This window comes from Felis catus, chromosome C1 (genome assembly GCF_018350175.1).
Source record: "Felis catus isolate Fca126 chromosome C1, F.catus_Fca126_mat1.0, whole genome shotgun sequence".
Lineage (NCBI taxonomy): Eukaryota > Metazoa > Chordata > Mammalia > Carnivora > Felidae > Felis > Felis catus.
Genome location: NC_058375.1, coordinates 115,547,313 through 115,575,126, shown reverse-complemented (window position 1 = coordinate 115,575,126; position 27,814 = coordinate 115,547,313).

Sequence of the window (27,814 nt, the reverse complement as noted above, 5' to 3'; positions counted from 1 at the left end):
GGGTAAGATGGCTGACTAGTGTCATCCTCAAAGGCTAAGTGGTGCAAGGGCCATTGTTCCTGTCATATCCACATTTAAGCTTCTAGCTTAGTGTCTGCACAGCAAAGTAGGGCCATCATGGATGATAGCGAGGACTATTAACTGAGCAAAGTGGTAGCCCTACCTACAGAGGCTGTACTGGATGTGGTGTCTTTCCTCGGAAAGGTCAACACACTTTCTACAACTTGGTATGCGACTATTTACCTAGCTTTATTCGGTGAAAATGTTCTTTAAGATATCAATCCAGCAGAAGGATCAGAAGCAGTTAGTCTTCACCCAGGATAGAGAGCAGTACAAGATAACGTGCTTGGCCCAAGTGTATGTGCCTTTGTCATAGTACAGTCTGAAGGGACTCTGACTATCTGGAAATTCCGCAGAATATCACACTGGCCTACCATTTTGATGACATTATGCTAATTGGGCATGGTGAGATAAAAGTGGCCAGTATTCTAGGAAGATCTACATGCACCAAAGACTGGGAGATAAGGCTTGCAAAGTTTTAAGGGCTGTCCCATCAATGGACATTTTAGGGCTATAGTGAATTCCATGCCCAGACAACCTGCTCAAGGTAAAGGATGAGATTTTGCGCACTGCGCTCTGTGATACTAAGAAAGAGAGGCTTGGTACTTGCTAGACCCCTTTGAATTCTGAACACAGCACACATTAAACACAGGAATAGAACTTTGATCTATTTATTGGGAACCTGAGAAGTTTGGGTGGGAATAGTAGTAAATCCATCATGAGTTGGAGACCGAACATTCAGGAATGAACTTGAGCAGATCCAGAGGGCGTTTTATTTGGGCCCATGGGATTTTAATTTATGAAGGTGACTGAATGATAACATGGAGAGGCCAACACCAGTGAAGGAAGATTGATTACTTACATTTCTCAAGAGAGCATAGGGGGAAGGCATCAGATTTTGATCAAGAAGTAGAAACGGGAGCAATGGGAAAGCCTAGGTGAGAGCCTTTATTTGGGTTTCTATGGAAACGGCAAAGTAGGGCAAAGGAAACAGTTTAGGACTGGCCAGTTTGAATAATTCTGGCAGGCAGGGGGCTATAGGGATGGGATATAGTTGCCTGGTACCTGGCTTTGGTGATTTAGGGAAGGGGAAATATTGGCTTGGTGTGTAAGAGTTAGATAAGGAGGTGGTTGGGACCTATGGGTTTGAGATTATTGGTTGACTATGAAAAGCATACTTGTAGGCAAGCTGTTATTATCTTTGGGAATTAGCTAGCCCTAGGAAGGAAGTGTCTCTCAAGGTCATCCCTCAAATGTCAAAGCATAAGATACAGCAAATTAAGAACACGATTAATACAGAGGGTACAAATAAGTTGCATAAGCAAAGAGCTCAGACCCTGTGTCACCTACCTCAGATGCACTGACACAACTCCCTCAGCTCACACAGGTGGATTCACCGAGGCTGCCAAAACTAACCAACAGAGTAAGATAAAACTGATGCCTGGGTCGTGCATGATGAGTTGGCTAGATATGTTGATGCGGCCAAAAGTACACTGTTGAAGATTACAGTTTCAGTCAGGGTTGGCCGTGAGAAACAGTAGTGAGGAGTTGTTCCCCCCACATAAAGAGATTCCAGCAATATACGAGGTCCAAGGCTAGCAAACTTTCTCTTGAAGAGCCAGATAGGACATTTGGGGGACTTGTGGACCACTGGGTCTTTTTCGTAACTACTCAACCGTGTCCTTGTATTGTGGAAGCAGCTATCGATGATACTTAAACAAATGGGTTCAGCTGTGTTCTAATGAAATTTTATTTACATAAACCAGGTGGCAGGACCATTGGCCACAGTGTGCTGATGCTTGCACAAGGTTATCAATGTGGTATGGAGAAAAAATTGGCTGAAAAAAGGATATACATAGATTCTAGCACAATGGCAAATGTCTTGGCTTGTTGAGGGGAACACAGAAGCAGGAAACTTGGAATTTCAGAGATAGGAAGTTCTATGGACCCGTGAGCATAAAGTGTGTGTGGATCTCTGAAAGTAATATCAATGCCTACTAAGGCATATCTGTCAAGAGGATGCACAAAACAACAAGGGAATACAATAACTTGATGAGGGGAGCTACACCCTCTTCTGTCTTTGCTCACTCTGAGGATGGAAGCAAGACCAGTGATTCGCAATGGCTCCATGAATAAAGTAGCTACTGTGGCCAGAGTGGAGAATATGAGTCAGTGCAAGCACATGAGTTCCCTTTCACCAAAGGAATTATAGCTCCTACCGGAGCTTAGTGTCCAACCTATTAACAGCAAAGACTAGTGCTGAGCTCTCCTTATGATTCAGACTCTTAAAAAGGCCAGCAAACTACTCGGTGGTAAGTAAGTTAGATCTGTCTCCTTTTACTACCTAAAGCAATGGCTTCTGCTTGGTCAGTTGGGGCTTTTCATGCTGTGTGGGACTAGTGGGCAAAGGAAGGAGTGACCAGGCTGGACAAGATGGGACCCTCATTACCACAAAGAGATAGAGTTTGATAGAGTTTGGATAAATACTCAGGAACAAAGATCTGGATAGACCCCAGTGCCCAGGCAACCTTGGCCAGAAGGAATAATAGTCCAGGGTGATGGGAATATAGAATAAGTGGTAAGGGATAGAGAGGATGAAAATCAGTTATAACTTTGGGAATGAGTGGGCCAGCAGGGACTGTAACTCTTCCCCTTAAAACTCCTATCATAGAACTTTTTTTGTTAAGTGTTTGTGACTGGCTACCCCTTGAAAAATAAGTAACCTGACAGAATGAAGTTGCAAGTGGTGAAATATAGCAGATGCTTCAGTGCCTTGCCCTTGTCCCCTGAGCATGTAGCTCTACATGCTGAAGGCTTCTTTGGTGGGAATATGGGAGTCTCTTCCATGGAGCACCTAGTCCAGCTGTTGGGCCATGCTGCCTTTGTGCTGGGCAAACAGACATGCCATAGCATTAAGTACTCCAGTCACAGCCCTCAACCAATAAGGAGAAGGGAGTTGATGTATAAATAAACACCAGAGATTTCTCAGGTCATTCCCAGGGGGACTGAGCTCCAATGCCCACGGTGGTAACTGACTAGATTAGACACTATACTTTCCTCGGCTCGGTTCACCTCTATTCTATGTCTCAAGACCCTACTTCTTTACTGGTATTTCCTGAGATTACTTCCCAAATAAGCTACCCCAAGCTAAATCATTTTTCTGGAGAAACTCACACTAAGTGATCCATCCAGACTGGTGAAGCATTTTGAGGGAACCACTGCAATTAGAGGCACAGAATTCCAGAAGACTCTAGAACTCTTTAAATCTGCAATTCTGAAAAATGTAAACAATATAATCAGTCTCCTCACATTTTATTGGTGAAGCAAGCCACAGTTCACATTAGCTAGCTGAGTCTAAACTACTCTCCTAATTTCTAGTTAACTGCCTTAGCCTGCCCACCTAACTCTCATTTTTAATTCACTGCGGCCTCTAAGAGCATCTATGGAAAATCTAAAGAAGCTACAATTATTCCCAATAAGATAGAAAAGGATGAAGTTCCCATAATTTTGATGAATTGTATATTATCAGGGATTATTCAGAGATTGTTGGAACATGAATTTTTTCCCATTAGTGTGTATAAATACATTCATTAGAGCAGTCTATGATGTATTTACTAGAGAGTAATAACACAAACAAAAATCTGACTTCTCTAAGAAATTATGTCTCCCACTCTCAGAGATTTTAAAGTCATCTCCCTTCAACTAACTATTTCATTTGTTTGCTTTTAAGACCCTTGGTTCCCCCCCCCCCCCCACAAAGTAATACATAGTCTTTACAAAGAATATGGAAATACAGACATAAAACCATCAGGTGCATACCCTTTTTGGCCCTCTTCCCAGTCTTTTTCTCCATTTTTTTAAAGTGGCCTCTTTTTCCCACTCCTTGAATGTTTTTCCCGATATTTGTGTACTGGTGTATACACACACACACACACAACTTGAATCACCTGAACAAACACACCTTCAGACCAGGAGCTCAGGCATGCACACGTTTACATATTTACATAAATGAGGTTATACTACCACTACCCTATGTCTAGCAGCTTGCATTATTGACTTAATGGATCCCAGAGATGATTTATGTCAATGTGTCAAGAGCTACCTGTGTTGTATTTATTGTTTCCATTGTATTATATCATATAGCTGTACTCTAACTTTTAACTCTGTATATATTGATGGATTTTAAATTCCTTTCTGATTTATTTCCTATTATCAACAATAACACTGTAATCAACATTCTTATATGCTTACCTGGTGAATATTTCAAAGGACAGATTATTAGAAGTGGGATTTTGGAGTGTGATGGGGCAGCCATTTTAAACTTAGTGAGAAAATGAGAAATTCTGCTCCTCAAGTTTACTGTAACATTTACTAAATGCCATTATTATTACTTATTCTTAAAGTTCTTTTTTAGAGTTTAGAAACATTGAGATTTTAGATTTTAGAAAGAGACAGAGTGAGCAGGGGAGAGGGACAGAAGGAGAGAGAGAGAGAGAGAGAATCTTAAGCATCAGACTCAGCACAGAGTGTGATATGGGGCTTGATCCCACAGTCCTGTGATCATGACCTGAGCCAAAATCAAGAGGTGATGCTCAACTGACTGATGCATCGAGGCACCCCCCATTTCTGTTACTTTTGGAGATGTCCTGTTTACCTGTAGTTACATAATACTATTACAAATATTTTCTTTGTTTTATCAAATTAGACAAAATTGTATGACTGCTAATATTTATTATTATTTAATACACCTGTTGATTATTTGCATTTCTTCTATCATGAATTGTAGAATCGCCTTTTTTCTACTGTATTATTTAGGTTGAAATCTGTGACTCATACGAGCATTTGTATGTTAGGGACATTAATTCTGGTTGCAACATTGCACATATTTGCCAAGTCTTTTTTTAAAACAATTTGTTAATATATTTTTTTTCTGATAGAGTGTCATATTTTCATATATGGAAATCACTCACAATCAAAATCAAATTACAAATATTTGGAGCATTTATTTAATAATTGAATTTAAGATTGTCAGGCTCCTTTCAAGAATCTCTCTGATGACAATTATATAAATTTTGGTGAGCAAATGAGATTTCTATTTCTATTTGCATTTTTAAATTATTTAAAAACTGTCACTCAGTCCGTTCACACATACCATATTTTAGGCAAAATTTTAGGCATTGGCAATAGAGCCATGAACAAGTAATTTACACTTTGCTTTTTTTTTTTTCTCCCTCCCTCCAGGTAATATCTTAAGACTTACAGGCTAATACATATATAAAAAGGAATCTCACCATCAGAAATTAGTCATTTTTCTTATATCTCTGGTTCTTATTAGCAGCACTTCTAATCCTCTCAATTATTTAGATTGACGTTTATGGCTGCACCTTTTCTAATTTCCTTTTCCTTTCCCCTATCATTGCATAAATAATTAGTCAATTCTTGCTTGGACTGCACGTGCAAGTGTTCCCTTTTTCTTCCCTCCCCTCCATTTTTATACCCTCATAAGTCGGGCTGCCTTGACTCCCACTCACTGCTCCATTCTGAATATGCCCTGCTGTCCAGTGGAAAATGTTAGACTATAGCTCTGATCATACCACAGCCCAGATCAAATCCGTCAAGTCTTTTCCCCCACCCAAACTTTCAAGAATAAAATCTAGGCCTAGGATTCAAGGGCGACACTGAAAAATACATGGCAAAATGTCATTTATCTCTGAAAAACAATTCAATCCTTATTTTAAAAAATACAAGAAGTACGTATTAAAAAGGAGCATGGATCAGCAGATGACCGACAGAAGGAGGGGTGGTAGAACAGAGGAAAGATTACTAGAATAAAAGTTGTATGAACGCAAGTTGTGTTTTCCCATCACTCCATATCCACAGTGCCTAGAATAGTACATCGTGCACAGCATGCCCTCAGTAAATATATTTTTTTAATGAATGTCAAAGGCAGAGACACAGACAGTGATATGGATTATTTGTTTGGGGGTTGGCAACCAAAAGTATGGACTCAGGTCTTCCTGTGTGAGCAGTGGTACTATTGATCAAAACGGCTCAGGGATAAAACCTTTTATAACAATAACTGATAATAATTTTTCAATGTTTATCAAGTACTAGGCATTTCTAAGTGGTATGCATTCATTATATTCCTTAATTCCCAAACAGACGTAGGTTATAAATGTATCATTTCTTCTCATTTTAAAGGTAAAGAAACTGAGGCTTAAAAGGACTAATTAATAGGTCAGATGCCAAAGCTGAATGTCTGGTAGAACCAGAATTTGAACATAGAGAGACTTATAGACTTTATCAGGAACTACAGGCTGCGGAGACCTAAGAATATATTTGGGCTACAAGATAAGTAGAGAAAAGTTATCATAAGAAGTACAAAACATGAATACATAAATACTATGTACTATAAGTTTCAAAAATGCCAAAGTATTAAAATTTTAAAAAATACATAAATTATTGATTATTCTACGGTGAGTCCTTTTAGGTTTTTAGTGATGACACATTCTAATGCTATGAAAGTTTTTCTAGGGCAGAGAAAATTATGGAAAGTTTTATCATTTATTTTGAAAAATTAATTCTTTTTCCAAGAGAAAACTACAGAATGAGCATATGCAAGAATAGACATAATAATCTTACACAAATTGCCATGCATACAATCCAATAGTATATTAAGCTTATAATTTACTTTGTCAAAACAGAGTTTCCAGGTTAATTTAATATTAGGAAATCTCTTTCCATAATTAGATCATTATGCAGAAGGAAAAAAAATGTATGCTCATATTTTTTGACTCTGAGCAAGCCCATGGAAAAATGGACCGATTATTTCTGGTAAAAGCTAAAAACTAGTATCATAAGGATGGGTTCTTGATATAATAACAATTATCTCTCCTGAACCAATGTTTGACCTCACAGTGGAAAGCAAAAAAGCAGAGGGGTTCTTGGGGTGCCTGGGTGGCTTAGTCGGTTAAGGGTCCAACTTCGGTTCAGGTCATGATCTCATGCTACATGAGTTTAAGCCCCCCATCAGGCTCTGTGCTGACAGCTCAGAGCCTGGAGCCTGTTTCAGATTCTGTGTCTCCCTTTCTCTCTTCCCCTCCTTAACTTGTGCTCTGTCTCTCTCACTGTCTCTCAAAAATAAAGAAATGTTAGGGGTGCCTTGGTGGCTCAGTCAGTTGAGCGTCCGACTTCAGCTCAGGTTGTGATCTCACACTCCATGAGTTCGAGCCCCGCCTTGGGCTCTGTGCTGACAGCTCAGAGCCTGTTGCCGACTTCAGATTCTGCGTCTCTCCCTCTCTCCGCCCCTCCCCTGCTCATGCTCTGTCTCTCTCTGAAATAAATAAAAATATTAAAAATAAATAAATAAATGTTAAAAATTTTTAAATAAAGCAGGGGAGTTCCTATTACATTTGGACATTTCAGGATATGGCAAGAAGTGTGATTACTCCAGTATCATTCAATATTATTCCCAGTAGAGAAAAAAAAAATCTATCTACATATATATATATATATATATATATATATATATATATATATAAAGAGAGAGAGAGACTAATAAAAATAGTTTTATTTTCACGTGATATATATATTGTGCTAGTGTTTGGAGTGGAGATGGCTACTTAAAGAGATGAGCCATATGCAAAACTGATTTTACATCTGGTGTTTCAATTTATTTTGAAGAAATCAGTGGTCACACAAATGGTGTCATGGAAGGATGAAAAAACTCTTTCTGGTTCAGTGACAGCAGCATCTTGCTGCAGGATCAATAGAACTTTCATGAAGACCTAGAAGTCCCACCTCAAGGTGTAGGCTCAACATCCCATACGCGTGTTGGATGGAGTGCTACGGATGTATGGATGGAGTCTTTTGTGGAGATCTTCTCTAGCTTTGACCTTTTCTAATGGCCTCTGGGTAAAAGTGAGACCCAGGTTGTGACATAGCAACACAGTGAACCTATTAATGAATTGAAGTAAAGCACCTAATAGGAATTTGGAACACATTTTACCCATCCCACTTCAGACTTATACGAAACCTGTACTCCTTTCTACTTCCCTCATTGCTATAAAGGCAAAGTAGAAAATAGGAAGGAGGTACTTGGTAATCCTGGTGGTTTATTTTATTTTATTTTATCTTATTTTATTTTATATTATTTTATTTTATTTATTTTATTTTTTTTGACATTCCATGGTTTTTAGGCCCTCAGATAGAGATTCAGGCATCTCTGCAAATCTCACACTTTTCTACAACAGTATGGTATCCTAAATTTTTGAATACTTCCACTTTTCCCACTCTAGGCATCAAAAATCCTAAAATAGTGAGCTTTAAGTACTCAAGTACAAACCACAGGGGAAGTGATTCTAAAAGTAAAATATATGCTAAAGTATTATGCTAAGGAAAAAAAAATGGCAAATTTAGAACATTTTAGGCCCTTTGAGTTCAGGTTTCCAAAAAACCATACCTTGAGTTTGAATGAACATTTTGTTTCTGATAGAGGCGTCTCATGAAACAGTCCTGCATTGCTGCTACCCACATCTATCTAGAAACTGAATGCTCAAATCATAACTCAATTAAGTGCACTAGAATTAAGTGTGCTAATGTAGAAAATTAAAAACAAAACGATTTCTATCGGATCATTGTCATGAAATTAGTATACAGCTAGGTATAAAAATACACAGGTAGACTTCAGGTTCTAAGACAAATTGGCTTGCAGGATAACAATTTCCTGCTGAGAGCAGTTGTGAAAGCTGGACACAATACCCCTAACCCCCACCCCCCAAATTTTTTATTTAAGGGTACAAAGAGAGCCAGAACTTGAGCAGTCAAGCTTCCATAAAGAAAGAATGAAAGACATTTCTATATTGGAATGAGCACGGTGTTTTATACTGCTTCAGAAGTAGCATATGGCAAGAGTTGGAGAGCCCACGCAGAAAGCCAAATCTAGGAGACTAAAGATATTAGAAGGGCTGTTGGCAGCTTCAATGGTGGCAGGGAGAGGAAAATTGGAGGTCACAGCCAGCCAGGAAAGAAAGCTCCTGGAATAAATCCGAAGAGTAAGGAGGGATAAGAAAAAAATGAGCCCATATAAAGACTGATAAGTTAGTTTATTATTAATTCAAGGCCTAATTAGAGTAATATGATGTACCTCTATTCAAACTACTTGCCAGAAGCTAAGAAGGTTTTGGAACCCCTACACTTTTTTGGTCTAAATGTCCAGCATTTACTATACAAGCAAACAAATGAAACAGCGACATCAATAACAGAAACCTCCCCAGCCAAAAACAAACAAACAAAAAAAAACAAAACAAAAACAAATGAACAAAACAAAACAGACAATAGAAATAAATTCACAGGTGATCAAGATATTGGAATTATCATGCAAAACTTTACAATAGCCATAATTAACAAGATAACAGATAGAGTGATTGACATTTTAATTTTTATTTGTATTTAAATGTTTATTCATTTATTTTGAGATAGAGAAAGAGAGTATGTGCAGGAGGGGCAGAGAGAGTCAAAGAGAATCCCAAACAGGTTCCGTGCTGTTCGTGCAGAGCCCAACATAGGGCTCGATCCCAATAACCTTGAGATCATGACCAGAGCAGAAATCGAGAGTCTGAAGCTTAACTGACGGAGCCACCCAGGTGCCCCGGGGTGGGTAACATTTTAAACAGGGAGTTGCAATCTATACAAAGGGAACAGATACAAATCCTGGGAACTAATGAGTCAGACTTTTGATTAGGACTACACTAGATGGGTGTAAGGGCAGATTGGACACTAGGGAGTAAAGGATTGTAAATAAAATGGATTTGCGGGAAAATAATCCAGACCAAAGAAAGAGAAAAATAGAAAATATATATGGAAGAGGCCTTGGGGGAAAAAAAAACAAAAACAAAAACATGTAATTGTTTTCCCAAAAGAGAGTAGAGAGAAAGAGAGATTAAGGCACAAACAATATTTGAAGTGATAATGGCCAAGTATTTTCAAAAGTTGAGGAAAGATATCAACAAGAGGTACCACACCAAACAGGATAAACACAGAATGAATGAATACATAGGCACAATGTAAGAGAGTGGAAGAAAGCCAATGAGAAAGTGAAAATCATAAAAGCACCCACAGGAGAAAACACCGCATCTTTTATTTTTTATCTATTTAAAAAAATTTTTTACATGTTTCTTTATTTTTGAGAGAGAGAGAGAGAGAGAGAGAGAGAGAGGGAGCGCAAGCAGGGGGAGGGGCAGGGAAGGAAGGAGACACAGAATCTGAAGCAGGCTCCAAGCTCTGAGCTGTCAGCACAGAGACCAACGCGGGGCTTGATCTCACAAACTGTGAGATCATGACTTGAGCTGAAGTCAGACCCTTAACTGACTGAGCCTTCCAGGCGCCCCCAAACCCCACATGTTTTAAAAAGCAGCAATGAAATGACAACTAACTTCTCAGAAAAAAATCGAACCTTGAAGATGATGGGATGGCATTTAAAATACGTAGTTTTTCCACCTTCTGAAAGTTTTCTTAAAGATAGTCCCCCAAAAGTTAGATAATGATTAGATAATGATTATACGTAGAGAAGAGTGCCTTGCATTGATAGAATTCATCAGACCAATCCTTCAAAGTTAATACATTTTTTAGAAAAAAGCCAGAGAGCAGACAATGCCAGATTTAGGCAGTGACTAGGAGGGAGAGAAATGTCTGAAGCTGAAGACTGGATCCAGAGAAAACATTTGATGTGTAACAATCCCCAGCAGAATGAACACCTTAACCTACCTTTTAAAGATGCAGCATGTACACTCTGTCAGTTTACATATCCATTTCCTCGATCTTAGCCCTTGTTATTTATAACCAAAAGGTCTTAGTTTTTTTTCCCTCAGTCAAAACAATGAGTCTTAACTGTTTTTTTTTTTTTACTGCATACTTGTTTTCTCACATATACTTTGCATAATGTTAACTTCCTCTTTTTTTTTAACTTCCTGTTTGTTTGTTTCTTAATGGCAGTAACCCTATGGGACTGAGGCTCCATGCCTCTGTCTTGCTTCCAACTATGTCTGTGCTCCTTATGAGCTGCAGTTCTCAGCGGATCAATAAACTCTGTGACATGTGGTGAGCAGAAGGCACTTTAAGCCCCTTTTAGCTGAAGGAGTCTCCTGGGTGTTCAATTCTGAACCAAAAATAGATCCCCCCACTTCTCTTGCTGGCTGCTTCCTGGGGAGAACATCAAATACTGCCCCAGCAGCGATACTAAAGATCAGCATCATCCAACAGCTAGACGCTTTATACCAGCCTTCACGAGTGAGAAAGGTGTAGTAAAGAAAGGAAGACAAGAAAAGGAGAGGGGTCACAATAAAAAGTGAAGAGAAGGTGATGGGAATCCTAGTTTATGGAGGCCAATCCATTGCGAATTTTATTGACCAACTATTGTGCACAAGGTACTGTTCTAATAGTCACAAGAAGTCTGCAAAGAAGGTATTTACATTTAATTCCTGGCCTATCCAATGAGCACATAGATTTGTTGGAGTCTGCGTACAAAATTACTTGAACTTAAAACATTTTGCTCTAATACCAAAATGACTATAACATAGAGTTGCTTTTTTTTTTTTCTTTCTTTCTCTCCAGTTTACCAAATCTGTGTCTGGATCCTACTTCTAATAGGAACATATATATCATCAAAACACTTAGAGACTCTGTCTCTTAAATAAATTATTAAAAGAAAAATTTTACTATTATTTAACAGCACATTCGCCTTCACAAAGGTAAATGTGGTCTGTTGTTGAATGAATGGTAGATGTTTATCTTTAGTTTTATTTAAGTCATCCATGATCACAGCATGGGTAGGTCATGGTTTTCATTCTCTCCTCCTAATTCCAGAAAAGTTTCTTTTCAAGACAGCACTATGTATCAAAGCTGGACTATTATGATTGTGTTTGTCCTGCTAGCCATGTGTCCCACTACATTTTGTATAGACTGTCCACACCTCCTGTTGTTTTGAGCCTGTACACACACTTCTCAACCCAGCACTTAAAACGTGCTCACATAACTGAACAGAGGGCTCTGTGGGGGTAAATCCTGTCCCTTTAAGACCAGCATATTGTCTGGTACATGGAAAGCACCAGAAAATAGCACTGTTACTTTTATTAGGCTTTCTTTACTTACTGATCCCCACATACTTCAAGTTTGAAGGGCTGGCCAAAATCCTGGCCAAGTTTAATTTGATTCTTTTTAAACGAGAAATGAAGATGAATTTTATGACACAGGAGACTTCAGCCGGAGGTTAGGTACATCTCTATTGCCCTTTGTCCTTTACCAAATGATATTAATCAACAATCGGATAATACTTACACTAAATCCAGCCCTCCATTGACATGCTTTAGCCCTTTGTTTTGTGAGAGTTTTTGTTTTGTTTCCCCAAAGTCTGAGCAGTCCTTGACTCACGGTTTGGGAGAAAAACAAAGACGAAAGTTGTTTCTTTCTTACTATAGATGATTTTTCAAAGGGAAGACCTATTTTGTAAGCTATCTCATAACTACATTAGGCCATTTGAGGTTAGTTGACAGGATAGGTTCCGGTCCATTCTTGTAGCTGCCGTAACAGTGAGCAGATAACACATCGAAGGAAGTTTTTGTTCATTTATTTTTTTCCTTCCTGCCTTCCTTCCTTCCTTCCTCCCTCCCTCCCTCCCTCCTTCACTCCCTCTCTTCTTTCTTTCTTTCTTTCTTTCTTTCTTTCTTTCTTTCTTTCTTTCTTCTTTCCACAGGAGCTCTGCAAGTGTTGTTTTCTGTAGTGCAGCATATGAGAAATTCACATTCCAAAGAAGCGAAAAGATACATCTTAGTACAACTTTCTTAACAGACATTGTTTGCCTTTTGCTTCTTTTATTTATTTGTTTGTTTATTTACTTTTGAGTAAAGAAAGTCTCATTAATTATAGAGTGGGTATCAGGAGACCTGTACAGGAAAAATTACCGAGGGTCTTCTAAAACAGTCCATCAGTTAATTGACTTTGAACTTATTGAATTTGTCTTCATTACTGCAGATAAAATGGCGAACAGAACAGTTGTCACTGCCAACATGGAATTTGTAGTTCAGTGGAGAGACGGCTGAAAATTAACATGTTTGTTTTACAGATAACTGCAAAGGCACCATGCACTGATAGAGACTATTAGCAGCTTTTGCCTGGGGTGCTAGGGAAATATGGATATGAAGGTACTTTTATGAAAGTTCACGCATGATTCAGAACCTCATCTAGATTCTCACTCCCCGATGAACTACCATTCATCCTTCACAACACAGCTCATGTGAAGTCTTGTCGGCATAACCACGGCCATACCCTCCTCTACAGTATGCTGCTTACCGTGTATGCTCATTATGAGGATTTACCACATTGAGCTGTCATGAGATATCCTTCTTCCATGTGCATTTATACTAGATTGTGAGCTCCCTGAGGGCGGGCGCGTGCCTGTGGTGCCCAGCACAGAGCCAGCCACGGAAAACACCCTCCAGACATAATCACTGAATTGAATGGTAATATGGTCATATGTGTCCAGAACGGGGAGTACGACCTGTTGGCTTCCTGTGTCGTTTTGTTTTGTTTTTTCAAACTTCAGGGCTGTTGTATATCAATATGTGCACAGAAACCATATTTGGTGAGTGTCCGAGGACAGATCAAGGTGTTAGCTGGAAGCCGAGAGGAAATAGTAAACATTAGGAGGTGTATTCCCCTAACAGAAGTACAAATAAGTTGTTTGGATGGGAAACACTTTTATACAGAATATTCTCATGTGCTTGTTTTCATTAGCTGAGGTCTCAGGTGTTTTCTTCCAACTCATCATTTTTTTCTCTTGACTGTCTTTTCCCTGTGCTGTTGAAATATTAGCCAGCTCTTCTGATGGGCATCGGCGTTACCAGCTTTATCAAGCATGACATCTCCTCCTAGTTTCTAATATCCCTCACAGATGGTGTTTCTCAACATGAACTACTTTGTCAAACATGACATTTACTTACAAGGTTTCTGAGGGGTGGATTAGAGACTTCCTCATAATTTTTACTGGTACAGGTCTTTTTTTTTTTCATAATTCCCATTGATAATTTGTCATGCTACCTTGCTTCTTTGGAAGTCCACGGTGAAGAAGTTTAAAATTTATGCTTCGTAGATTAGCTTAAATAAACCACTCCTGCTTTGATTCCATTTTCATTACCATCTAGAAAAAAATCTTTCTGACAGTTCCTAAAACTCAAGCAAAAGAACCAATTTTTTCTCAGCAGCTTGTGTGTGTGCGTGTGTGTGTGTATACACACGCATATGCTTGCCTACATGTCTAATCGTATACTTGAAACATTTTGCTGTCATGTGTGATTGGTATTTTGGGCACGGAAGTGTGTGGTTATGGGAACTAAAAATTAGAAAAACATAGGGGCGCCTGGGTGGCTCAGTTGGTTAAGTGTCCGACTTCGGCCCAGGTCACGATCTCGCTGTTTGTGAGTTCAAGCCCCGCATCAGGCTCTGTGCTGACAGCTCGGAGCCTGGAGCCGGCTTCGGAGCTCTCCGGCTCTCTCTGCCCCTCCCCCACTTGTGCTCTGTCTCTCTATCAAAAATGAATAAAATGTAAAATAACTTTTTTTAAAGAAGAATATAAAACACAAAAAGCTGTGTATGTGCTTATGTGTGTGTGCATTTGCCTTAACAAAATTGAGAAAAATAGAAAAAAAAATTAAAGAACATTTTGTCTGCATTTTGTTAACTATAAATTTATTTGGAAATATCCACTTAAAAGATTAATTTTTAAACAGATATTTAGTGTCATGTGGAGAGAGCTTCTGGCAATGTTAAAGATTTTTCAGTTGCACTCTGTGGGGGTAGCACTAATCCCCAAATCCTTTCTTTTCTGCACTAAGTCCTGACACGAGTACCATATGGGAGAGGCCCTTCTCGGTTCTGGTTTTAGTTTTGTCTATTTTCTTTTCATTTCTCACTGGGAAGCAATAGATCCTGGCCCATGGCCTGTTTGTTGCTTCTCTTCACAGCCCTGGCCCTATAAACTTCCTCTCATTGTCCCCTGAAAGAACACTAAACACTGCCTTCTTTCTACACCTTTCCAGAGTCACTGAGAAGCGGACTGCGACATTGTTCTTGAGGCATTAAGACTCCATTGGGTCACACATGGCTAAATTAGCATTTAGGAAATATTATTTGGGGACAAAAAGTAATTGTAAGGATAGAAAAGAGATCAAAGGCTTCCTGGACAACCGATGATCCTTCACACGTTGGATGATAAGATTCAATATATACTTTGCCTTTGCAAATCTACAGAGAAAAAGACAATGTGCTTAGAAAAATAGGATGTGGGATATGGAGAGTTCAAAATATTATTAAAGAAACTCATAACACATCTGAGACTCAAAGTTCACTAGCCCTTACAAAAACCAGAGCTCATTTGTTCACAAAAAGAAAAGTATGAAAAATAAATTGCATGTATATTAATAATTTAAACTCAGCCACACCAAAAGAAAATGTAATGGCAATTTTAGAAATTAAATTAGTCACTTAATTGCAGTTTTAAAGACTAACACCAACTATAGTGTAAGAAGTTAGACATTAACTAGAAATCATTACAAATTAGTTTTACATGAATAGTTAGGACCAATTTCAGGGCTGGATGTGAACTGTTTTAATCATTGGAATTTACTATTTTTTCCTTGTGTCCTTAATTTTCATCTTGACTCTTCTCAGGATTAAAAATCTAGAGTGTGTTTCTCCAAAAGTATCTGAAAGATTATTCCTTTCCCTTTTTCTGGTTCTTGTGTATTTGTTCTGGTAGCATGCTGAGGTAGAAATCACTTTGCATTTCAAGTAAAGTTTAATTGTCTGAACTCCATAGTGTTGTCAGAGACAGAATAGAAAATTGCTTCTTTCCTTGGGCCCCAGTGTCATTTTTTTTTCCCAGTGAGGGCAAAGAGATGAGAAAATCACATCCATTGAAGGGTCTTTGTCTCAGTCACCATTCATGAGAATCATCATACACTCCTTGGTTCTCTTTTGTCATCCATAATCAGTGAACTTTACTTCTTCCAGGAAATAAAATGAAGGAAAGGTAGTTAGTGCTTGACTGAATAAATTAGTATTTCTTTAGTCTGGAAGTACTTTTTATTTCTCTCTATATATGTATATGTTATATATTTATGTACAATATATTTATATATATGTTTATATATTATATATTTATATATATATTTTAATGTTTATTTATTTTAAAGGAGAGAGAGACAGAGCATGAATAGGGGAGGGGCAGAGAGAGGGAGACACAGAATCTGAAGCAGGCTTCAGGCTCTGAGCTGTCAGCACAGAGAGCCAGACATGGGGCTTGAACTCATGACTTTAAGATGCTCTACCAATGAAGCTAGCCAGGTGCCCTGTCCTGATATTTTTTATATTCATTTTTTTTGTTTGAATGATGATTGATAGTATCTTTATTTCATAGGCTTCATACCCAGCATGGAACCCAATGCAGGGCTCGAAACCATGACCCTGAGATCAAGACCTGAAGTGAGATCAGGAGTCAGATGCTCAACTGATTGAACCACCCAGGTGCCCCAATAGTATCTTATTTTAAATAACATTTTTTTACTTATGAAATAGTCTGTTAACTTTAAATTTTCCCTGAATATAGCCTCTTGTATATAACAACCAAAACTACACACTTTCATAAAATAAACCTTCTTATGCATTCATTATGATTATGCATTCAAAAATTAAAGACACAAAATTTCTAAGAGTTCTTTATTATTGTATAATAAATAAATTTGGGGTTATTAGCTTGACATTGAATGCTAAGACTGGGCCCCAGCTTGCAGTTTTGGTCTTGTTTCCAAATAGTCTTTCTTGACAATATATTTCCCAAAATAGGTTAGTACATGTCCTAGCTACAAAATAACATTTGAGGTTACACGGGCACCTAAAGATGATCTATATAGAGGAAACAAACAGAAAGAGTGAACCCTGTCTCCTAAGGGAAAGTCCAATATCTAAAGACCAAATCCTCAGGAAAAACAAAATCCTATATATGTTGGATAGAGTTGAAGGAAAATGTAACCAGAGATGGATATTAGAAATTCAGCTTCTCAATTCTTGTTATCATGGGATGCAAGAACAATATTTGAGTTTAGTCGTATCCATAGGAAGCTGTAGGCCAAGATGAGATCAGTTCAAATCCTAGAAGTTTGGGAGCTGAGAGGCAACTGCCTTACAGTCTGACATGCCACTCTTGTATCACTCAGTTTGTAGTATGTAGTGCTTACTAAATACAGGTTAAATGAATAAATGAATAATTTAATATATTATGATGTGCATATTCTTGTCAATTGCCTAGGATATCAGATTGGATCTTTCATGGTAATCCAAGATATCCAGAAGCTACAAATGGAGACTACGTATTTGGGACAAAGGTGGGTCTGGTGGCGGTCTGGTACCTCTGGGCAGGAGAGTCAAGGATTGCTACTGCCTAAGGCAGTGCCCGAAAGTTGTATAATTCTATGACTTTAATGGAATCTAAAGGTAAATATAAGTCCCCAGAAAGGGGAGGGGTTACCAATAACATGTAAATGTCACAAAGGAGCTTAAGAAGCAGTCTTTGATCATTCAGAGAAACTATGAAAACAAGATGATTCAGTAAGTCAGAAATCACAGCCTTGTTATTATATCTTTCAAGACTATTTTCCTTCCCTGCTCAGATGTTGGCCTCCACAAGTGCATTTTTTCTCATGACTGAAATACTGTTGAGACAATAGCCAAATTGTGGAAAAAGCCTAAATGTCCATCAACTGATGGATGGATAAAGAAATTGTGGTTTATATACACCATGGAATACTACATGGCAATGAGAAAGGATGAAATATGGCCCTTTGTAGCAACATGGATGGAACTGGAGAGTGTGATGCTAAGTGAAATAAGCCATACAGAGAAAGACAAATACCATATGGTTTCACTCTTATGTGGATCCTGAGAAACTTAACAGAAACCCATGGGGGAGGGGAAGGAAAAAAAAGAAAAAAAAAGAGGTTAGAGTGGGAGAGAGCCAAAGCATAAGAGACTCTTAAAAACTGAGAACAAACTGGGGGGTGGGAGGGAAGGGAGAGTAGGTGATGGGCATTGAAGAGGGCATCTTTTGGGATGAGCACTGGGTGTTGTATGGAAACTAATTTGACAATAAATTTCATATGATAAAAAAATAAATAAAATTGAAAAAAAGAAAAAGAAACACTGTTGAGCAAATCACTACCCAAGGGGATGCCCTGCAGAAAGGGTGCACACACAAATTATTTTGGTTGGAAAAGCAACATATCTACCATTACAAATAGATTACATTTAGTGTATTAGGAGCATTCACCTGGCTCTACTAACACAAGATTTTTTTCTGTATTTACTTCTGGATCTGCAAGTTTCATTTAAAAACACAGTAGTGGAGCACCTGGGTGGTTAAGTCCATTGAGCATCTTGGTCTTGATTTCAGCTCAGGTTCATCCCACGGTCATGGGATCCAGCCCCATGTCAGGCTCTGTGCAAAGCGTGGAGCCTGCATACGATTTTCTGCCTAACTCTCTCTGTCTCCCTCTGCCCCTCTCCCCAGCTTGTGCATGATCTCTCTCTGTCTAAAGTAAATAAATACATGAATTAGTTAAAAAAAAAACAAAAACAAAAAACAAAAAAACAAAAAACAAAAAACACAGGGCCCATCATGGCAAGTTACAGGGTCCTGTGATTTCCTTCCCACAGCCTCCGTGCCAACATTTTCCCAGGGCCTACCTCCATCTAACCACTCATACTCCAGGATAAATACCTCTATTTTCCACCATCTCTTCCTTGTTTCATACAATATTAAAGACAATGACTGTTCCTTAAGTCAAATTTGAAGAGGCTTCTTTTAAGGTGAGTAGTGAGCACTGAGAAGAAAGCAAATCTTTGGGACACCTCACCTCAGGAGCATCGGAAAGGAAAAATATAGCCATTTCAGGAAGAAATATTGGATGGGGCTCAGGGCCACAGCTGCAGCAATGCACAATTGACCAATTTAATTTTCTGTGTGTGTAGGGCCCTGTTCACAAAGTGACCTGAGAGGCCTGGATTAAAAATAACAGAGACATTAATTTTCTGTTATAATTGTCTCGGTTTGCATTTCATGGTTTGTTTTACTAAAGGTAGTTTCTTGAATTGTTCCCTTCTAGGGAGCTTGGTGCATCTTAATGCTGGGCTGAGAACACGTCCCCACTGCCTTTAGATGTTTTTAATCTCATCAGAGATAGGGATCAGGTAATCGGGGAGCCAACGAGAAGAGCCAGGTTACTTCAGAGCACTGGAAAAATCTGACTGTCAAAGCTACAATCATCTGGGGTAAGGTCCTGCTGTTGCAGACAGCTGTCAATCACTGAATGCATCAGGCTGAGCCTTAAGCAGATCTACTTGCTGAATTTTGTAACTGGGGGAAATTGCTACTGAGTATGTGTTCGGGTCAGAGAAGGTTTCCATAGATTTAGGCCGGGGCGTATGAGAGCGCATTTTGGCTGCACTGGTAATGAGCTGTTTAGAAAGATTACTAGCACTAACGTCATTTAACTTTTGTGCCCTTTATAGTGTTTTTCTCCTGAACCATGGGTGGAGCCCGATGAATCGTTTGCTTACTGCATTCCAATTATAACCAATGCTGCAAGATTCAAATGAAAGACAGGGTGGGGAGGGGATCGAGAGAGAGGGTCTATTGCTTGCTGGTGGCTGTGGAACCCACAACAATGAAAGGATACCATCACACGTGAATGGCCAGGGCCACGGATGGTACAGCTCCGTAAAAACGTGTCATGATTCAGTATAGAATGATTCGGAAATCTGCTAAGTCAGTACAATCCCCATCAAAATCCTGCCAAGACTTTTTGTAGCTATTAACAATGTGATTTTCAAATTTGTGTGGGAAGGGGAAAATTATATGAAAAAATAGCAAAGTTGGAGGATTCACACTACCTCATGTTAAGTCTTGTTATAAAACTGTATCAAAATTGATCAAGATGGTATGGAATTGGTCAAAGAATGGACACAAAAATCAAAGGAGAATAATGGAGAGTCCAGAAATAGGTCCACATTAATATAGTCTGCTTATTTTTGACGAAGATATAAAACAATTCCATGAAAAAAAAAAGCAACAACAAACAACTAGAGTCTTTCCAACAAATGGTGCTGGAAAAATTAGACATCTATTTGGAAAAAAAAAAAAAGGACATCAGCCTATTCCTCACATTTTGTACAAAATTAACTCAAAATGGATCATACACATCCAAATAAACTATAAAGCAATGAAACTCCTAGAAAAAAAAGGGATAAAATGCTTGTGACTCGGCTTAGGCAAAAAGTTCTTCTACATAACCCCAAAGCATGATCCATAACTCTTTTTTAAAAATAACAAATTAGGGGCACCTGGGTGGCTCAGTCGGTTAAGCGTCCAACTTTGGCTCAGGTCATGATCTCGCGGTTTGTGAGTTCGAGTCCCGCGTTGGTCTCTGTGCTGACAGCTCGCAGCCTGGAGCCTGCTTCGGATTCTGTGTCTCCCTCTCTCTCTCTCTGCCCTTCCCCTGCTCACGCTCTGTCTGTCTCTGGCTGTCAATAATAAAGAAATGTTAAAAAAATTAAAAATAACAAGTTAGACTTTTCCAAATTTTTGAATCTTTTGCTGTGCAAACAACTGTGTCCAGAGACTAAAAAGAGTGGGAGAAAATATTTGCAAATCCTAAATGGCAGAAGACCTGTGTGCAGACTATGCAGGAAACTTAAAAAAAAAATTCAACCACAAAAACAAATCCAATTAGAAAATGGGTAAAAAAAAAATACTTCGATACTTTACCAAAATAAATATACATGTGTGGCAAGTGAGCACATGAAAAGATGCTCAACATTATTAATCAAATGGGAATTAAAACTGCAGTAAGATTGCACTGGACACCTTCTAGAATGGTTAAAATCACACACACACACACACACACACACACACACACAAATGTAGATCTGACATTCCACAGGACGGATGAGCATACAGAATACCCGGAAGGCTCATACATTGCAAAATGGGAAACATACATTAACCACATGACCCAGCAGCCACCTTCTAAGTATCTAAGATCAATGAAAACTTATGCTCTTACAACATTTATATGACACTCTGAAAAAGACAAAATTAGAGGAACAGAGAACAGGTGACTGGCTGCCAGGATGTGGGGCTGGAGAGGATTTGACCACAGGGGCTGCATGAGGACATCATTTGGGGTGAGAAACTCTTCTGTATCACGTTTGTGGCGGTGGATACAGGACTCCATACATTCATCAAAACCCATAGAGCTGTCTACCGTGAAGAGTGAATTTTAACCCACCCAAATTAAAAAGAATGAAACAAGTATGAAACATACAAGGGCTTGATTTGGCAAATGATAATGTCTATTTTAGTTTGGTTTAACTATGCCTATAATTATGATGTCTGGATCCAAGGATAATCCTGCAGATATGAGTGTTATTAAGGGTTTATAGGGCCCGTGGAATTGATGGGAGCAAAGGAGAGGGTGAGCAAATATTGATATGTATTTAGCCCTAGTATGACCAGGGCTCATTCCTATGCTCTTAACAGGTATGATTTATCTTCATATTGGGAAGTATTACTACTCTCTTTTGATGGAAAATGAAATTGAGGCTTGTTCCGAGGGGAATAAAAACCACTTTTCTGAATACACTGCTTCTACGTACGGAATACGTAACATGAATCCAGGGAGTCATGAAAAATTCAGGGGGCATGAAAATTAAGAAAGACCTAAGAAGGCATTAAACAAAATTTTGCATACAGTTTAACAACTTCTCTTGATTTCCGACGATAATGCTAAACCGTGTTGGGGACGTGGTGGAAAAACTTTGGCTACTTGGTCATGCAAAGACATGGAATTATGGCAAAACAGCCACACACAAGGAGCATTTTACTTTCTCAAGGGAAAGCATGTCTTGATGATACGCCACAGGGCTGTGCTGATCTATCATCTCAAACACAACTCTAGTGAAGGCGTACCATGCTTGTCTATCACAGTCCACAATACAGAGGCAGATACATGCTTTATATATTAGATGAATATATGTATATATATGAACATATTATATTTCAAAATATCATGCCAGGCGAAAACTATGGGAAAAAATAAACCCTTGATATTCAGCAGGAATCAACAAAAAGAAGTGCACTTTAGTTAAGAAAAAAATCATTGTAAATATAGCACGTGGCTAACATTTTGTGAGAATGAGGCAAATGCATAAATATGTTTTTCTGGGTGCTTATCTCTACTGGTTAAACTTAACGAAATTTAAAAGAAAACACACAGACGATGATAAATATTGATTTCATAGCAAGTCCCGGGAATACAAATCTTAGTATTTTGTTGGTCACATTGTAATATTACACCGGCTGTGAATATATGCTTCATCTCAGGCTGTCTTAAGCGAGGTGTGGAATAAAATTGACATCCGTGGAGACGTTGGGTCAGTTCTCTGCTCTGATCTGTTTTTGAAGCTGGCTTTTGATTTTACCGTGTGTGCGTGTGTTCACTGTGTGTGTGCACTCGCATATCAGCAGCTGTTGAGGTCTCCTGGGCAAAGAGCAAATAAGAGTAGCAGCCAGGTAGTGAACCTCAGTTTTCTTATCTGTTTAATTAAATAATTAATTTTATTATTTACTGCGGGGGGCACCATGTCTTCCTGACACTGTTCCCGGGGCGAGAGTTACAACAGTGAATTTCCAACAACAGCCAGAAATGAAGATAAGATCTGCTGTTTTTCACTACTGTCAGGATTCAAGACACCTGCTTATGATATGTGTTCGGCCATTGCCAAGTGCGATGGGTCCTGGCAGAGTGACCAAGTTAGGAGAAGTGTACATTTGATATCCCGATGGCTTTGGGAAACTTCTTGCAAAGGTGTTGATTTGCCGAGGCAGAATTAAACAATTTGCCTGGTCCAGGCTGTTACTTCAAAAATCACTTGGGGCATTTTTAGTGAAAACCCCATTAAAATGTCTCCTTCTGATCACTGATTCATTCTAACTGAGCTGCATGCCTGGAAAATTTGATTTTTTGAAACTGTTTGAAACTCACAGGGGGAAAAAAAACCAGCATAGAGAAGAGCCTGTTGGAATTCTCAGGCCTCTGTAGAAGGCTGTATTGTACGGCATGGGAAGCACCAGAGCAGGGAACCCCCTGGAAAGCTGACAACCTGAGCAGTGGAGAGCAGAGGCAAACTTGGCCAGCACAGAAGCCTCGCGGGGGTAATGAGAATCTCTTCTGCCTTACTCAGAGGTCATAAAATGTAAGGGCCCCGATGGGCCATGCTCAAACACTGGCTGGGACAGAGTAGCTTAACAAAGGTAAAAAAAAAAAAAAAAGGATGACTTTAGTCCCTCTGGAAGGAATAAGAAGGCCTTATATTAATTACCTCCAACTACAAAGGGAGAGAAAGAAGCACCTTTTAAGGAAGACAAGGCAAACTGAAATTCTATTCGTGTGACTTTCTCACATGGAAAGTCATTACTTTCACCATGTAATGGCCCTATTGCTTCTAGGCCGTGTCAGGTTGTCTCTGGGCTGGTCTGCCAGCTGGGGGCCCACCAAGGGCCGTTTCTGGATGTTTGACTCTCATTCAGGTTTAGTTTCGATGTGTCTGGGAATATGTTAGCATGTGTACCCTGGAGTTCTAAAAATTGCTAGAATTCTAGCTGAAGTACGATAAGAACGAGGGGATTGAGACAGATATTCTATAATAAATAATTGCCTCACTGCTGCTCGTTTGGCACCTAGGCACTGTTTTTACAAATGTAGGCGCATCGCTTAAGCATACGGGACATGCCTGGCAGCCTCTGGGTCGCCATGCCTGGCTCTGAATGTTTAGACATGCTTTTCCATGCATCAGTGATTTACTGAGAATCTACCATTTGGCAAGCGCTGCAAAATCTTACATGTTGACATGATGCCACGGCTTCCTTCAAACTGTTGACTCATCAATGGAAGACAGAGAGGAATCCAATGTATGATTGTAAATTGCAAATTTTATGGTCAGTTTTACCTCAAACTGAGTCCTTGCGGTGGAGAGTCATTGGAAGGCCTTCTCAGAGATTGCGTTCAGAACTGCACCTCCAAGAACAGGTGTATCTTACCCAGGCGAACGTGGATGGAGGTGAGGGGGGATAGGGAAATAGATGAGGGAAGCACGATGAGGATTGCTGATGCTTCGGAGGACGGCACCTCAAAGATTTGGGAAGTAGGGCTGCAGTCAGGCAGCCGCAAAAAGGACACCGTAGGAATCACAGAATGGGGGGTTTTGCTGAGGAGCTTTATCCTGAAGGCAAAACAGATTCCAGTGAACCACAGTGTTCCCCGTTCTTTAGAGTGAGGTTGTGTCAAGATAATTTAGGGATTACGGAGAGTCCTCTAGTCCAGAGATGTGTGCTCAACAACCGAGAACACTCAGCAGGATGTTTGTTGGTGGGAGAGGGACAAAGAGGTGACTTCTGACATCAGGAGGGGGACAACAGCCCCTTAAGAACCGTGTTTGGGGACTATGCAAAACGATGCACCCTGGATTGACTATGGAAAAGTGGTCTTCCCTTAATTTGCCCTTTGAAAAAAATTTCATTTTTTTTCATCCTTAAAGTTATTTATTTTGAGAGAGAGAGAGAGAGAGAGAGAGAGAGAATGTGAGCAGGTCAGGGGCAGAGAGAGAGAGAGAGAGAGGGAGAGAGAGAGTCCCAAGCAGGCTTCGTGCTGATAGTGAGGAGCCTGATTTGGGGCTCAAGTCCACAAAACATGAGATCACGACCTGAGCCAAAACCAAGAGTTGGACGCTCAACCGACTGAGCCACCCAGGCGCCCCTTAATTGCCACTTTTACACCAGGCTTCAAGAGCTGAATATGTTAAATACTAGGATGTTCTTTGGAATTGCTCATAAAGAAAACATAGGATAATTATGACATAAGTGATGGAATCACACCAATTCTTGTGATACTAATAATTCTGTAGAGTAGATTTAGCTCTTAAATCAGAAGCCTTACAATTATGGAGCAAGTAATCCTGGTGGCGAATGTTTCCTGTATGGGCCTCATCAGGATCTCATCAGGCCGGTGGGGAAGGCTCTGGGATGTGGGCTTGAAGGAGTGGAAAACAATTCTCTGGAAGCTTTTTTGGAATGATTTTTATTTTTGTAACTAAAAGTCGACAGTCCCCGAAATCCTCAAAGCCATGACAGGAGAGTTATGAGGCTGGTGGACCATGCCCGTCCCTTTTGTGGGCACAAATCATCATCCTGCTTGCCTATGGCTCTCCTTGTCCATAACTGCCTGCCCCATAATGTTTCCCCTCTGGAGGTCTATTGTGCACGCTCTACTGGGCATCCACAGGGGAGGTCATGGCCCATTGTACTTGAACCCATTCCTGTGGGATTTCTCCAGCACACCAGGTGTTGTGCCCTTATTTGGTTGGATGGTCACAACAGAGGTGGCTTCAGTGCCCACGAAGCAAAAGGCCTGCATTTGGAAGCTTCGTTAGCCTCAGGTTCACCTCCTCCCTTCCTCCCAAAGGCTTTCGTGGTTTTGAGTGACTCCCATACTTTAGTTTTTCTTCATGAGAAAATGAAGGCTTTCATCACTCAAATTTTGATCTAAGATGTTACATGTCCTCCAACCATAATGGCCTTCTCTGACTGGAAAGAAAGGGAACAGTGGCAACGTGGCCGACGTACTTCATCTGGGATCTCCTAAACCTTGCTTCCACAGGAGGTCTAGAATAGATGCAATCAGCCATGTGCTGATTCATGACTCCTATCACCGAGTGACCATGCCTTGTGTCAGTGCTGTAATTTGCACTTCTAGCAGAAGAGACCTGAGCTCAAATCTAATTTGAAATTTTGTTTTGTTGCCATCCTCCAGGTATCTGCGCTCCTCTTTTCTGGAAGCAGGCTGTTTCTGAGCAAAGCAGATCTCCTGATACAGGATGTGATAAGCTCTAAAGGGACTCTTTGCTCTCTCGCGGACCCTACTGGAATTTCTGCAGTAGAAAGCTTAATATTAATCACTTTATACATTTATTAAAAAAGGAAATTTCTCACCATTACTAAATAAAAAGTAAGCAGTATAATGAGACATGGGTGAAGGATATTTTTCCCAATATATATAAGGAAAACATAGCAATTAAATAAATCATATCCATTCATGTAAAACTCTAAATCATTTCACAAACACTGAGCTCAAACAGAGATAGTAGTATTTATTTTTATTTTTTAATATTTTATTTATTTACTTTGAGAGAGAGACAACGTGTGCAAGTGGGGAAGGGGCAGAAGGAGAGAGCAGAAGAGCGAGAGGATCCCAAGCAGGCTTAGTGCTGTCAGGGCAGAGCCCAATGCAGGGTTTGGTCCCACAAACAGCGAGATCATGTCCTGAGCTGAAATCAAGAGTTGGACACTTAACCGACTGAGCCACCTGGGTGCCCCTGGAGCTAGTACTATTTAATCCCAGACAGGGGTCAGGGGTACAACAACAAATAGATACAATTTCTGTTGTCAAGGAATTCAGAATATAATAAGGAGTAGAGACACATAGATAACCATTTTACCTTGGTGCCAGCAATTCTGTGATGAAGATAAGCCCAGAGTATCTTATAGGCACAACAGGAGAGTGTTCAACCCTACAAGCTTGTGTCAGAGATGAACTTGCTAGGGTAGATGATGTCAGATCCAAGGGTTCAGCAACGGGTTTGCAGGGGGCAATGGCTAGATGATAAAGTCAGGGCTCCTAAGAAAGACATTATGAATCGTCCAGATTCCACGAAGGGGATGGGAGGAGCGAGAAGTCAGGCAGCATTTCCATTGCTACAGTGAACAGTGGGATCAGAGAGTGACAGGGAGGAGGTGACGTTGGAGGACAGACAGAGAGCTTATGCTTTCGTAAGTAATGGGGTGAAAGGGATGGATTTTACACTCAAAGCAGGAAATTTTTTAAAGGATGTTAGAAAAGTAGTCTAGCAAGTAAATAACTGCTAACTGAACAAGGAACACCAAGCAGGAGGGAAGTGGAAAGAAATTCTGTAAGTGGCGACATGGCCTTTGGAAAGCAAGACTGCCAAAGAGTAATAACTACTAGGCTGATATTTCGTCCTGGTAGGGGCAAGTTTGTTGCAAGGGTAGTGTGTTGGGGTGCATGTTGAGGTACTGAGGATTGGTAGGCTTCCAGTCGTTCTGTGATTGAGGATAGCAGACCTTGAGAGTTGGCCTTCTTGAGATCGAGTCTATTCTTCCCACTCGCTGATCCTTTTTAAAGACTCTTGTAATTACAAATTTCTCACTCTCCAGGCAAGAATTTCTTCCAAGGCTTGGATCCTTTCTTTGTCCTCTGGTGTGTGATCATAGGTAAGGCTCTTGCTTCTCAGACTGAATTTTCTGATCTCCAAAAAGGGACCAATGTTTTGAGGGCCATGAGTTGATAGGAAGTGTATGAAAACACTGTGCCCTGTGACTCATGCGCACTCCAGGGTGTCAGTAATGGTGAGCTCTCTATTTCATTTGCTGTGTTTAATAATGATGGTGACTTCAGAAAGGGTTGATCAGCACCTACTTTTGTGGATTGGAAATGGGACTAAGGAAACAAACTGGGCTTCAGATCTATTTTGATGACAGTGTCGAACTCTTTTGTGTTTGGACCTAAATTGAATTTGA